This window comes from Poromitra crassiceps (genome assembly GCF_964638095.1).
Source record: "Poromitra crassiceps genome assembly, chromosome: 13".
NCBI classification, from domain to species: domain Eukaryota; kingdom Metazoa; phylum Chordata; class Actinopteri; order Beryciformes; family Melamphaidae; genus Poromitra; species Poromitra crassiceps.
This window is the reverse complement of record NC_139644.1, coordinates 39398886-39412944: the sequence shown is the minus strand read 5'-3', so window position 1 is coordinate 39412944 and position 14059 is coordinate 39398886.

Below are 14059 nucleotides of genomic sequence, written 5' to 3'. Positions count from 1 at the left end.
AGGGAGTATTTTTCAGTCAAAAGTGAAACGACACAGATCTGGCTTATAGTGAGGCTTTCCATGCCTCACTATAGAACTGGCCCCAATGCAAAAGACAGCTCATATGTTGCCACTAACGTCATGCCAATAAGAGTCTAAATTACTATGCCTTTTGTGTTTATCTGCAGACTAAGCAGCTATAGGCTTTCAGTTCTATAAAAGCCATTATTTTTTGTATTGACTATTGAGTGCTACACTTTACTAAAACAATCATATCGTCGCTGTCGTTCCAGGACCTCGAATCTCCAAAACAGCAACTTTTCAGGAAGTTAAAAAAACCTGTTTGCTCTTAAAATACTGAACCTAACGTCATCAAAGTTGGCACGTCTTAATTATAGTTAGTTTCCTGCTGAATGTTTCATTACTTTATTAATATCTTTAAGTAGTAGAGAAGGAGCCAGCACTCGATGATGTCCTTTTGAGGGTTTTTATTCCTGTTACAGGTACAACGTACGCGTTTCAGCACGTAGCCTTCGTCAGCGTTGATGAAGGCTACGTGCTGAAACGCGTACGTTGTACCTCATCGAGTGCTGGCTCCTTCTCTACTACTTATTGAAACTCTTGTGCCTTGCACCTAAAACCTTTGTTCATCCGGTGAGTGTGCGGGCTGATACTGTAGCTACCCAGCTATATCTGCCTTGAACTTTATTAATATCTTACCTGGATAAGCTCAAATGATGTTGTTTATATTATCAGTCCGACTTGGAAGCACTTTCTCCCGGCCAGTCAGGCGGGAGAGAGTCGTATGCTCATGCACGCGCCCCAAGCTCCGGGCCGCGGGGGCGCGCGCAGGAGCAACAGCGTGCCCCTCGCCTCTCATGGCCGAGGCGGGGGCTTTCGCATGGGGTGAGAAATAGTCTGACATAACGTAGCGTTAACGTTACTTTATTCTCGTCAGAAAACACTCCGATTTGCATGTTAAAACAAGTTTGCAGCCTAGGAATAACTGGAAAACATTTGATTGATATATTAACGTCAGAGGAAGCCAGGATTACTCAAAACGATATGAGAAATACACAGCGCGTCTGCCGTGTGTCTTTTCCGGGTTTATTGTCCTCCTGCGTGGGGGGGGTACACACGGAGGTAGGGGACGAATTTCGAGGTTTGACTGACAGATTGAGGGCGAATGGCGTTACGAGATTTACTCACAAGCTCGTTTTAATGCTTTTCCATTGGTTGCATTTGTTAAAAACCACACAGAGACGTGAAGGGTGACCAATGGCACTGATTTATGACAAAAAGTGAAAAAAGGGACATTCTGGCACAACAGCGACGATATTATATCAGAAGTGTTGTTTGTTTTGTGTTGACAATAGTGATGTCAGTTAGATTTGGTTAGGTCAGAGCTATGGGATATTAAATCATCCATCTTTGCTCACTACATCTGCCCTTCTTTTTTTTTTACCCCAGGTGTGCATAAAATAGTAAAATACAGGTTAAGAACTTATTTTTTTAATACAAAAAATGTGAAATAATTATTGGTTTATCGTATCGGTTATCGGCCAGGAGAAGCATATATTTATCGGTTATTGTATCTGCTCTAAAAATCTATATCATGCATCCCTAATAAAAATGAATTGGAGAGAAAAGGAAGCAGGAGAGCGACGGAAAAAGAAGCTGCGTTGGTGGCCTGTGTGTGTGTGTGTGTGTGTGTGTGTGTGTGTGTGTGGATTTAGCTTGCCACTGCTTCCTCTGACTAAGCCTTTGTGTGTGTGATGTCACACACCGTTTCCCACGGTTAGTGGGCGGGCGGGTTTGTCACTCAGAGAGAGAGAGAGAGTTTTTTACTCATCTCCTTCCAATTTTAAGCTGTAATTGTGTTGAATCAAGCTTTAACTTTGCATTTAAATTGATGGGCTCTAGGAGGAACGGTCTTGTTATGGTTCTTTTAGGTCAGTGCTTTTCAAAGTGGTGTGTGTGTCCAGCAGCAGTGGTGTGTGTGTCCAGCAGCAGTGGTGTGTGTGTCCAGGCCATTTTGACTGGGGTGGCCCAGGTGGGGCACAGAAAACACGTTTCAAATGACACATTTGTAAGAGTGTAATATTACATGAATGTATTCATACAAACGTGTACAATACAGTAGTAATGTAGTTATTAGATGGCTTTGTTTAATACTTCATTCTGATTGGTCAATCATGGCATTCTACGGTTGTTCTACGGTTATTTCTGTATACACGAGTTTCATGGTGAGACAGTGGGCGCTTCCATGACACCCTCCCTCCCTGTTTCCAGCTGCCGGTTGCCTCTTTCCGCCCAGGACCGTTCATAGCGAAAGAGACTGAAAATAATCATAATAATTGTTGTGACTTTGTACCTACCTATGTCTTGTAATGATGTCCCCCAGCACAATAATTTCACACGTGCATAATTGTACAATGGAGTGACAATATCTTGAATCTTTAAAGAGAGAGACCGCTAAAGCTCCGTTCAATGACCAAATATAAGTTCCGGTTATAGCCTTCAAAATAAAAGCAGCCGCTATGCTACCACATACTATTTTGAGCAATTTCGGCTAAAATAGGCGCGTACAGTACCAGTGAATTGACATTCACCTCGTTTTTGTAAAACATCGCCGCTATGCACACACATTTTAGCCATTTCGGATCAAATTAGCCATGCGTTCCCACTCTTTGACAGCGGCGCGCACCTCCTTGCTAGTGAAAAAAATGTAAACAGGAAGTCGACAACCGGCTACCGCTGAGAATCATGGGAAACGTAAGTCCAGGAAAAAGGTGAATAGCAGACTGTGGCTATAGTATGAACACCGTTCTGAGTCATAATTTAGCTCATTCACGACACCCTGGCCAAGAAAAGAAAAGAACGAATTTAGCGTAGCATTCTTTAGTAAGTAGCTGTGTAATAAATGGCTTTGCATCGGGGTCCTGCATCATTTTACGATAATGAGCGGCTTGCTACATTAATCCTTACTTAAAGCACCCTCCAGTCACTTTTTCCTTCTTGTTTCACATTGATGTTCCATGAAAACGTACATGCGCACGCGCTGTAACAACGCACGTCACCATTAGGGGTGGGAATCGCTGAGTAGCTCACGATACGATATCGTCACGATACTTGGCCCTCGATAACGATATTATCACGATACAGCGATACTGCGATAATCGATATATTGGAAGACGATACATCACGATACCTGTGTAACTGAAGAGAAAAAATACCCCTAAAAGGCAAGAAGCAGGTATTATGTATTTATTAGCAGAATTGACATGAACTCTCTCAGAGTTCACTCACTCACTCATACCATTTTCGATACCACGGAGGAAAAGTTACACATTAAGTCTTTTTATTATTATTATTAAAACAAGAAAACCTATATAACCTACCTACCTATATAATTTCTAAAAGTAGATATTAATGATCAAACATTTCCATTCATGTAGCCTACAGTATTTGTTTTTGTTTCAACTACAAACATAAATAAACGTCAACTTGAAACTATGTTTGAACTACCACACACAGCATAATATTTTAGCCTGTTTATTAATTTTTTTTTTTTTTTTTTTTTTAAATAAACATATCGATACTTGGTGCCAGTGTATCGATAACGTATCGCAAGTGGAAATATCGCGATACCGTGAGTATCGATATTTTGTCCCACCCCTAGTCACCATTCGTGCCAAAGAGCTTAGATTGATAAGAACCGAAGATAGTTTGTTCCACTTATGTCACTGCAACATGACTGCAGGCACTGTTGTAAAAGAAGCAGACGAGCCGAGCGTCTCCTCTTGTCTTCAGTATACTCTTTGTCTGTAGCGGCCATACTGTTTCCGGTCATTATCTCAGAGAAGAAGAAAAAAAGTGACTTTAGTAACTTGAACTGGTTAAAAGTGACTCGTGGTGTTGTGAGCCTGGTGATCACTTCTGTTAGCAAACGTAGCGACTAACGGCTAACAGCTAGCTAAGGGCAGATGGTATTTATTGTAAATAGTGTATTTGTCTATGACACGTCACTCGTTAAGACAACATAATGTCTTGACGTCATCACCCGTTTTTACCAACAGCTTAGTTTTAGGACTTTGCGCCTTAGGACTTTGTCAATCAAATACACTGGTGAACACTGTGGGTAATCAACAGACCAGGGTGATGCCCAGTAACACGTCATGAAATATCTTAAAAATTACAAAATACACTAGAGGGGGGCTTTAATGTACATAATAAGACACCTAATGTGCATCTTTACTTGATAGATATTTTCAAAATGTTATTGGAATGCTATAATTGATTGATTGATTGATTGATATGCTTTGTAATTCCATGTCAGTTTAGCAAGTTGGATTTGAACATGGGAAAAGGGAAAGATGAATAGGAGGAGAAAATATTTATTACTGTATGGAAGGTGAGTAAGCACATCCTGAGACATGCGCTTAGTTAGTCAGCCAGCACACCGGGTCAGTGCTAGCCTGTGGTACCACCCAGGGCCACACGCACGCACGCACACGCACGCACGCATGCACACACACACACACACACACACACACACGCACGCGCACACGCACACACACGCATGCACACGCACGCACGCACGCACGCACACGCACGCACGCGCGTGCGCACACCCGCCCGCACGCACGCACGCACACACTCTCTCACACACACACACACACACACACACACACAGATGTACAGTACATGCTTTTGAGTCATAGTGATGACACTAAGCCACAGCGGCTTGCGGTGGCTCTAATAGAGATATACACAGACAAATACACACACACACACACACACATGCGCACACACACACACACACACACACACACACACACACACACACACATACACATACACACGTACACCCCACTAATGCAGCTCGTCTCCCCCCTCTCTCTCTTTTTCCCTCGAACTCCTTTGTGTTCTGAATGAAGTCACGCAGGGAATAGGCTAGTCTCTCTCTCTCTCTCTCTCTCTCTCTCTCTCTCTCTCTCTCTCTCTCTCTCTCTCTCTCTCTCATACCTTGAGCTTGGAAATAACAGAGCTGGCTCATTTTGTCAAGCCGCCTACACACTGTAAGATTTGAGCAATCTTATAAGTTTATTGCAATCCACAGTGTGCGACGTTTGATATAATGAACTTGGGAAGGACATCAGGTTTTAATGTATGTAGACTGTACGATGATGACACCTACTGGCTATGACGCACGTCTCTCCATCACAGTTGTCTGGTAGAAATGTCCTCAATGAAGTGACAAAGCTTAGCAAGAATGGAGCCTTTGTAAAGTGGATTTATGTCTGGAAAAACATTGAAAGAAGAGGAGGAGGAGGAGGATGTGGCCAATATTGCGAGAGACGTAATGTCAACGATTTATTAGGCTACTAGCATTTAGCGTCTATAGCCTACAGATATGATCATGCGGAAATTCTATAGAGAGGCAAAGTGACCGCCTACTTCCTGCTTCAGCACTGTACCAGAGATTTTCATCCGCCATTTATTTTCCCATAACACATTTTGTAAAATGCATATAAAAATAGTTTTACTGGTTCAAACCAAACAGTACAGATATATTTAGAAACAGGAGAGATCGCATAACATTTCACTGGGACCAAAACATTAAAAAAATGCGGGTTTAAAGAATTTTTCTATTTTCGACGTTTTTGCCGTTTTGGTCCGAGTGAAATGTTCTATGGTCTCTCCCGATTATAGCGTTAGCTGAACCGTTTGGTTCGACGAAGTACAACCATTTTATAAGCATTTTACGAAATGTCTATGGGAAAATAAATGGCGGATGAAAATCTCTGGTACAGTGCTGAAGCAGGAAGTGACGTTCCACTTTGCCTCTCAATCGGTTGTTATCAGACATCGTCGTAGCTGTCACCCTACATTTCAAACGGTCGTCTTTGAACCTCTCTCACTGCATGACGCAGGACCACCGTCTTGAAGCCAAGACCAACGATATCTCCACGTTTTTCTCACGTTGCTCGTCCTGCGTCTGGGACAGCCCACAATCACACATACACACACACACACATTAAGAATGAATGCAGCATTTTGAGGTTGTTTTTCAGATGATGTCTTCTTCTGATATCAGTGATGATGTCATCAGTGAGCAATGTCATCAGTGATGTCATTGGTGATGATGTCATCAGTGATGTCACTCGAGTGATGTCGCATCGAAGCCACGCCGGTGCCTCTGCGGCTTTTCATCATGATGACGTACAAACACACACACACACACACACACACACACACACACACACACACACACACACACACACACACACACAGCGAGTTGACACAGATGTTTATTGCAACAGCACAGCGTGCAGTCAGAGCAGCTCACATTGTCACCACCTGACACTGATGAGGGAGAGAGCTAAAACGGAGAGAGATGAACAAAGAAAGTACTGTGTGTGTGTGTGTGTGTGTGTGTGTGGTACAGCAGGTGAAATATGCACACACACGCACACAACTCTCCCATCTCCAGTTCCATCTCCCCCCCTCCTTTCTTCCATCCTGCTTTCTGTCTTTCATCTGTCCTTCTCTTCTTCTTGCTCACCTCTCCTCTTCTTCCGCTGGTGGAACTCAGACAGGCTGGGTTGCCTCCTGCATCTCGGAGGCGGCGGCTATTTTTAGGAGGCGTGTTTAGGCCCATTGTGCCCGAGACGTGATTCATACTGTAGCACTTCCTGTCTCGCTATAGCGCAAAGCACAGCCAATACACTGTTTTCCCCCGGTGACAAAACAGACCAGTCCCAGGAGGATGTGACGGCCCACATCTTCAGCAGTGTTTGTTGTCTTCCCAGGTCCCCCTTCACATCCAGCTCAGAGACTCTGCTTCTCACAGCGGGGATATGGACTGGGTGGATTTAGCCACCGTGCAATTGATACTTTCACCATGTTTAGGTAGATCATCCAACTCCTTTAGAATCACTTTCACCATGTTTAGATACTGTAGACCATCCAACTCCTTTAGAATCACTTTCACCATGTTTAGGTAGACCATCCAACTCCTTTAGAATCACTTTCACCATGTTTAGGTAGATCATCCAACTCCTTTAGAATCACTTTCACCATGTTTAGATAGACCATCCAACTCCTTTAGAATCACTTTCACCATGTTTAGATAGACCATCCAACTCCTTTAGAATCACTTTCACCATGTTTAGGTAGACCATCCAACTCCTTTAGAATCACTTTCACCATGTTTAGAAAGACCATCCAACTCCTTTAGAATCACTTTCACCATGTTTAGATAGACCATCCAACTCCTTTAGAATCACTTTCACCATGTTTAGGTAGACCATCCAACTCCTTTAGAATCACTTTCACCATGTTTAGATAGACCATCCAACTCCTTTAGAATCACTTTCACCATGTTTAGGTAGACCATCCAACTCCTTTAGAATCACTTTCACCATGTTTAGATAGACCATCCAACTCCTTTAGAATCACTTTCACCATGTTTAGATAGACCATCCAACTCCTTTAGAATCACTTTCACCATGTTTAGATAGATCATCCAACTCCTTTAGAATCACTTTCACCATGTTTAGATAGATCATCCAACTCCTTTAGAATCACTTTCACCATGTTTAGATAGACCATCCAACTCCTTTAGAATCACTTTCACCATGTTTAGATAGACCGTCCAACTCCTTTAGAATCACTTTCACCATGTTTAGATAGATCATCCAACTCCTTTAGAATCACTTTCACCATGTTTAGAAAGACCATCCAACTCCTTTAGAATCACTTTCACCATGTTTAGGTAGATCATCCAACTCCTTTAGAATCACTTTCACCATGTTTAGGTAGACCATCCAACTCTTTTAGAATCACTTTCACCAGTCCTCGCTGCTCGTTAAATATTTCCAAATAGGCGTTATTCTGATAACCTGGTCACATATATGTTACGTTCTCACCCGAAAAATATTAAAACTTTAAAACGTTTGTTTTTTGCTTGAAAACCGCTTTTTGGCAAGTCTAAAAATGACTATGGTAGGCGTCATCTACTTCCGTGTCTAAAACCGGAAAGACGATTACAAAATGACGTCATGCAGGAGCGTCCTTGTATGGGCAAAGAATAAGGTGAATATGGTTAAGCCGACAGTGAGGAATGAACGTTGCTGAATACAGACGACTGGGCCGGACTTTTATTCAACGTTTAGCTCAGGCAGCGGTGTTCTATCCTCCCTGCTCGGCAAGTGTGACCAAACATCTCCACATTCAAAGCACTTCATACTCCAGAGCGTAATCCATATCAAAAGCCCTCATGCTTTACCCCAAATGAAACGTCCAGGGTTTGTGTTGGTCGGTGGCTCAAAAAACAACTGGCTAACGTTACGTTACGGCGGAGCTAATGTGAAATTGCGGACAGGGTAAGTCCCACTATAAAGCATAATCAATCTGTCGTTTCACCTTTGATTAGGGCTAGCACGGATCACGGATAATCCGTGACCCGTACGGATCAGCCCCCACGGTTCGGCACACGGTTCGGAACGTCGTGGTCCGTGGACCCCCCCCCCCCCCCCCTTTCGTTTCATTTAACGTTTAACGTTAGTGTATGATAACGCCTGCAGCGCAGCCAGACACAGACAGGCATCATCATGGCAAGCACAAGTGCGCTTCCTCATCCCTTGTTGCCACTGTAAAGTCTCTCTGAAGGCTGTGGCTAGTGGCTACTAAAGACAACAAACTTATTTCAACACCTCTGAAAAAGCACAGGAATGCGAGCAGCATGTTGCGGGCTGCACAATATAACGACAGCCACAACACACACACACACACACACACACACACACACACACACACACATACGCGCACACGTTTCACGAACACATTATCACCGGACGGTGAAATGTTGCCTTGGACACATAACAACAAAACAACACGTGGGGCCACCGAGTAGCATAACGTAGCATCAACGTTATGTTTCCAGACTCACCCAGGGCCTGTACTACAAAGCAAGATTAGTGGTTTAGCGAGGTAACTTCAGGTTTAAACCTGGTTTAGCCGTACTACAAAGCAAGTTAACTTCTTACCAACATATATTTCCATAGCAACTTATGCTTCACACTTAACCTGGTCCGCAGCAGGTTAAGTTGCAAGGATAAGATTAGACCTTAAATACACCGCCCACGAACCAATTCGAATCAGCAGTTTGTAAAAATGGCCAACCCCTTTCTGGACGAGTTTCCCATCTAGGAAGGAGCACGAATTGTAATGTTGAATTAATCAAGGACGAATAATTTAATTAAGCCCTACTTACCACTTTGGAATATGTTTTTATATATTCATTTTAATGCTCTCAAGTAGCCTAGATACGTTGTTTGACCCCGCTGATCGATTGCAGCTGAATAGTGAGTGGAGAAATATCACTAAACCGGCATAAAAAGGTTACATAAACGTCTCCAAAGCGCACGGTGCCGTGTGCGCAACGGAGCTGAGACTGACGTTGGGTTGGAATTGAAATGGTCATAGCCTACATGCTAGAATAGCCTACTACATCTAAGCAATTTAATATGGGATCACCTGCACATATCATCATCATGATGATTAATCATCTTAATCATAAGATGATTCATATCTAGGCTACTCCTGCATTTTGCAGCTGCAACTGTGTTGCTTTTGGCCTGTATGATGTGATTGAACTTCATATTCAACTTCAAAATAGGCTATTTTTTATAAATGAAATCTATGCCCGCACGTACCGTGTCGATTCAGTTCAGAAGCATTTTTTTATTTTATTATCATTCTTTTTTTTATTGATTAGCCTATAGGAATTATTCAATCAAATAGCCTAATAATGATCTCAGATGTGTTTAGTGGCACAGTGCGACTAAACACATCATGAGATCATTATTATTCATTGAGACTAAATGGTCTATACATACGGATTTTGGACTGAGATAGATTACACATTGCTTCCACAAAAGACTGTAGATAGAGAGCTGTAGATAGCCTACGAAACCGCTCTTCAAAGAAATTACTGGTGTGGATAAAAGTGGTCACTTTAGACAGTCATTCGGGAACAGTAATAATATCCAACGCAGATTTGTATTTGCGGTTTCAATAAATGAGGAAATAGGCGTGTCTGGCACTGTCAGAGTTGGAGCAGTCCATATTGCACTGTGATTGGCAGTTGTTAAAAACCACGCCTCTTTTGCGGGCACGAGCTCCAGTGCACGGGCATTTTCATGTGCACGAGCTGTCAGCTAGATTAGAAAAACCTGGTTCGCGTTAACGAGTGGCAATCGACGTTCGTAGTACAAGTTAACTACAATCGAGCTGATCTGGTTTAGACAAACCAGATCAAGGGACAGATCCTGGATCTTCTTATCCAACATTCGTAGTACAGGCCCCCGGTCTGGTCTGTAGCCTACCCGTGTCAAGTGACTACGTTAGCTAGCAACAGCCAGGAAGTTAGGCGCAGTGCCACCTAAAACAGGAAGTTGGGTTGTTCTGCCTTCAGAGTAAAAGCATAAATTGTGTCATGAGAAATAAATATTTTTTGAGCTGTGCAGGGCAACAAATGGTTAGAGAAGTATAATAGTATTAAAAATTCAAATCGAAAATCTAATTTTGAGAGAAAAAATCTGATATAGCCTATATATATATTTTTTTTGCTGATCCGAAAAATCCGTGATCCGTGGCTCAAAATCCGTCACGCGATCCGATCCGTGGGTTTTCTGATCCGTGCCAGCCCTACCTTTGATTGAAAAATGCTTCCACCTGATTAAAGCAAACATGAATGTGATATTGACTGATGCCCTGTTCGGTCATGTATAGGGGTGTCACAATATATCGTCCCACGAAATTTCGCGATAGTAAAACGTCACGATATGTATCGTTGAGATGAAATCTCATATCGCAAAAAAAAAAAAAAAAAAAAAATCATTTTTTTTTTTTTTTTTTAAATAGACTAAGAAACGTCTTTGTTTGTTGAAGTTCAATGTGTGGAAAGTAGTTCAGTTGAACAAGTCTCTGAAGAGACACATGAGAAGTTATACAGGAGAGAAACCATTCAATTGAGTTTCTGGCAAAACTGTTTACTTGACAGGAAAAACTGGAGATGCATAAAAAATAGACTAAGAAAAGTCTTGTTGTTTGAGTTTGAAGAAAAACTGAAGATGCATAATGAGAATTTATACTACGGTACTGATAAACATTTTAGTTCAAAGTAAATCTAAGTGACGGTGTAACTCATTCTATTTCAAGATAAGCCTTATCTCCAATCTCATGTTTTTTCTAGTTGTTATTGTAATAACAATTTCCCACAACAGCATGTTTTGTATCTGTGCATTTCAAATAAAATACTACTTTTCCAGTCATATATTGTTATTCAAGTTTAAAAAAATATTGTTAAAATCGTATCGTATCGTATCGTTATCGTGAACCCAGTATCGTGATACGTATCGTATCGTGAACTGAGTGTATCGTGACACCCCTAGTCATGTATCATGCTGTGGTTGGCTAATCTAGCTCTATTTTTGGACCAAACAGGGACTTGAGTTGAGCTATAGGGGAGCTAGCTGCTAGACAGCCATGATCTGTTTGGAGATCAATGGACCCATTTCACGGCAACCGTTTTTGAGGTGGTAAAGCAGGAAGTAAAGCAGGTGTAATCAATAGCATTAATGATGGTTCCATTCCATTTAGGTGTTCCAGTGCCCAGGGCCCTCATTAATGTTATTGATTACAACTGCTTTACTTCCTGCTTTACCACCTCAAAATGGTTGCTGTGAAATGGGTCTATAATAAGGAAAACAAACGTGCGCATTTACATAAAAACATCAGTCAACATCAGATAATGTCTTTTCTTTAATCTGGTGGAAGCATTTTTCAATCAAAAGTGAAACGACACAGATGATGTACAGTAAGATACAGTAAGAAGTAATACGATACAGTCATAACAGTGTGCGTGTGTGTGTGTGTGTGTGTGTGTGTCCGTCCCCTGGTGTCCAAGTCTAATTGCCTTAAAGACGCTATCACACCTGCCATACCTCTATTGAGCCCTTCTAACCTAACGATCGATGTATGGAACAAAATGGCCTGGGCAGAGAGGACACACACACACACACACACATGCAGCAGGTTGGTTTAGATGGATGTGGAGATGAGGAGTGTTTAATGTATTCATCAGAGCGTCCCTGCTAGAGGTCCTGGTGTCACCCTATCTATTGGCATGCGGTGGATTGAGAGCGTATAGGAGTCAGCACTCCTCCCCTGCATTAACACACATAATGCTAAATCAACAGCTCTCTGAGAGCCCGCTAAGTCCTCAGGCCCACAGAGACAGAGAGGAGGGGGGGGGGGGGGGGGCATGACACGCACACACTCGGAGGACTTGGAACGTTTTGAAGTGTGAGAGCCTGAGGAAGGGCACGGCAGAGGATAAAACGCTTTTGTTTGCTAATCCCTCTTTTTTTCTCCCTCCTCTCATCCCTCTCTTCTTTTTCATCCCTCGTTCAAGTCAGAACAGGGGAAGTGAACGGCCTCCACGGCGTGTCACGACGCTAGGAAACCCTAAACCCTCATTATATTGTCCTTATCTGTTGTTTAGTTTTATTCCATTGTTTATAACTCGCTCGTGTTTCCACCTCCGCGGTCTACCGCTTCTGCTAACGTTGTGTTCTGTTTTCAGCCTGAACCGCAACCACATAATCGATTTCTCCGATTACTCGATCAATCGTTGGAATAATCGTTAGAATACTCAATAAAATAATCGATAGCTGCAGCTAGAGATGAAACGGTATGAACATTTCATTAAAATTTGAAACGCTATGGTTATCACCAGGAATTTTATCACGGGTTATCATTAAACCGGTTATCATTTCATCCATAGCTGCAGCCCTAACATTATGTTATATGTTCTGTCCTGATTCTGAATATACTGTAGCTGAATCGCTTGGTTTGACCAAGTAAAACTCTTTTTATAAGGATTTTTTTCTATGGAAAATGAATGGAATAAGAACGTAGTGTCAATTGCACATGGAGACCTAACAGCCAGTTTTGTCACTACAGCTCTTCAAAGTCCCTTGCAGTGAGTGAGCAAGTAGGTGTTCAGTGCTAAAGGACATTTTGACAGGACACGTGGATGTTGATGGACACATTGGCTGCCGTGGGGATCAAACTCGTGACATTTCTGTTGCGTGACAAGACTTCCTCAGTCGCTAGGCTACCCGCTGTTGGGGGAACAAAGTAGGGCTACACTTATTCTCTATGTACATCAGCTCAACATGGGAGTCATTAAGCTCTCGTTTCTGATCCTTGATCCCTGAAGGAGAATGTGTTTTATTCATGCCCCCCCACTGGGACCACCCTCAGGCTCCCCAGCATTTGGCGATGCTGATTGGCTGAAGGAGTTGTCTGCCTGTAATCAGGATGCTGATTGGCTGAAGGAGTTGTCTGCCTGTAATCAGGATGCTGATTGGCTGAAGGAGTTGTCTGCCTGTAATCAGGATGCTTTTTACCAGGCTAGGAATGATGGACAAAGTGTAGACAGAAACCAGGGACGGCCATTTGACAAATTACTACAATAAAGCAATAAATCATGTAATAACGTTGTTTTGGCTTGCTCCTTTTCCTGTAAGACTGGAAGGTCAACATTGTGCGAAAAGCCACTGTTGGACACTGACTGTGAAATGTTGGTACTGTATGTGCGTGTACATTGAGCCTATGTGTTTACAGAGCTGTTGGTGGGCTACATATTGCTTTCTAACATGAGCGTGTGTGGGCTCTGTGGGTAGGGGGGCTCTGTGGGTATGTGGGGCTCTGTGTGTAGGGGGGCTCTGTGGGTAGAGGGGCTCTGTGGGTATGTGTGAACTAGCTAACTTAGAGCTGTTACTGGCACTAATGGATTCACTGAGAGGGACACTGCTGGCCATGATGTCAGCAGGGGTGTGAACACTGGTCAGATGGCCAGACGGGCTGTGTGTGTGTGTGTGTGTGTGTGTGTGTGTGTGTGTGCCTGTGTGTGTGTGTGTGTGTGTGTGTGTGCCTGTGTGTGTGTGTGTGTGTGTGTGTGTCTGTGTGCCTGTGTGTGTGTGTGCCTGTGTGTGTGTGTGCC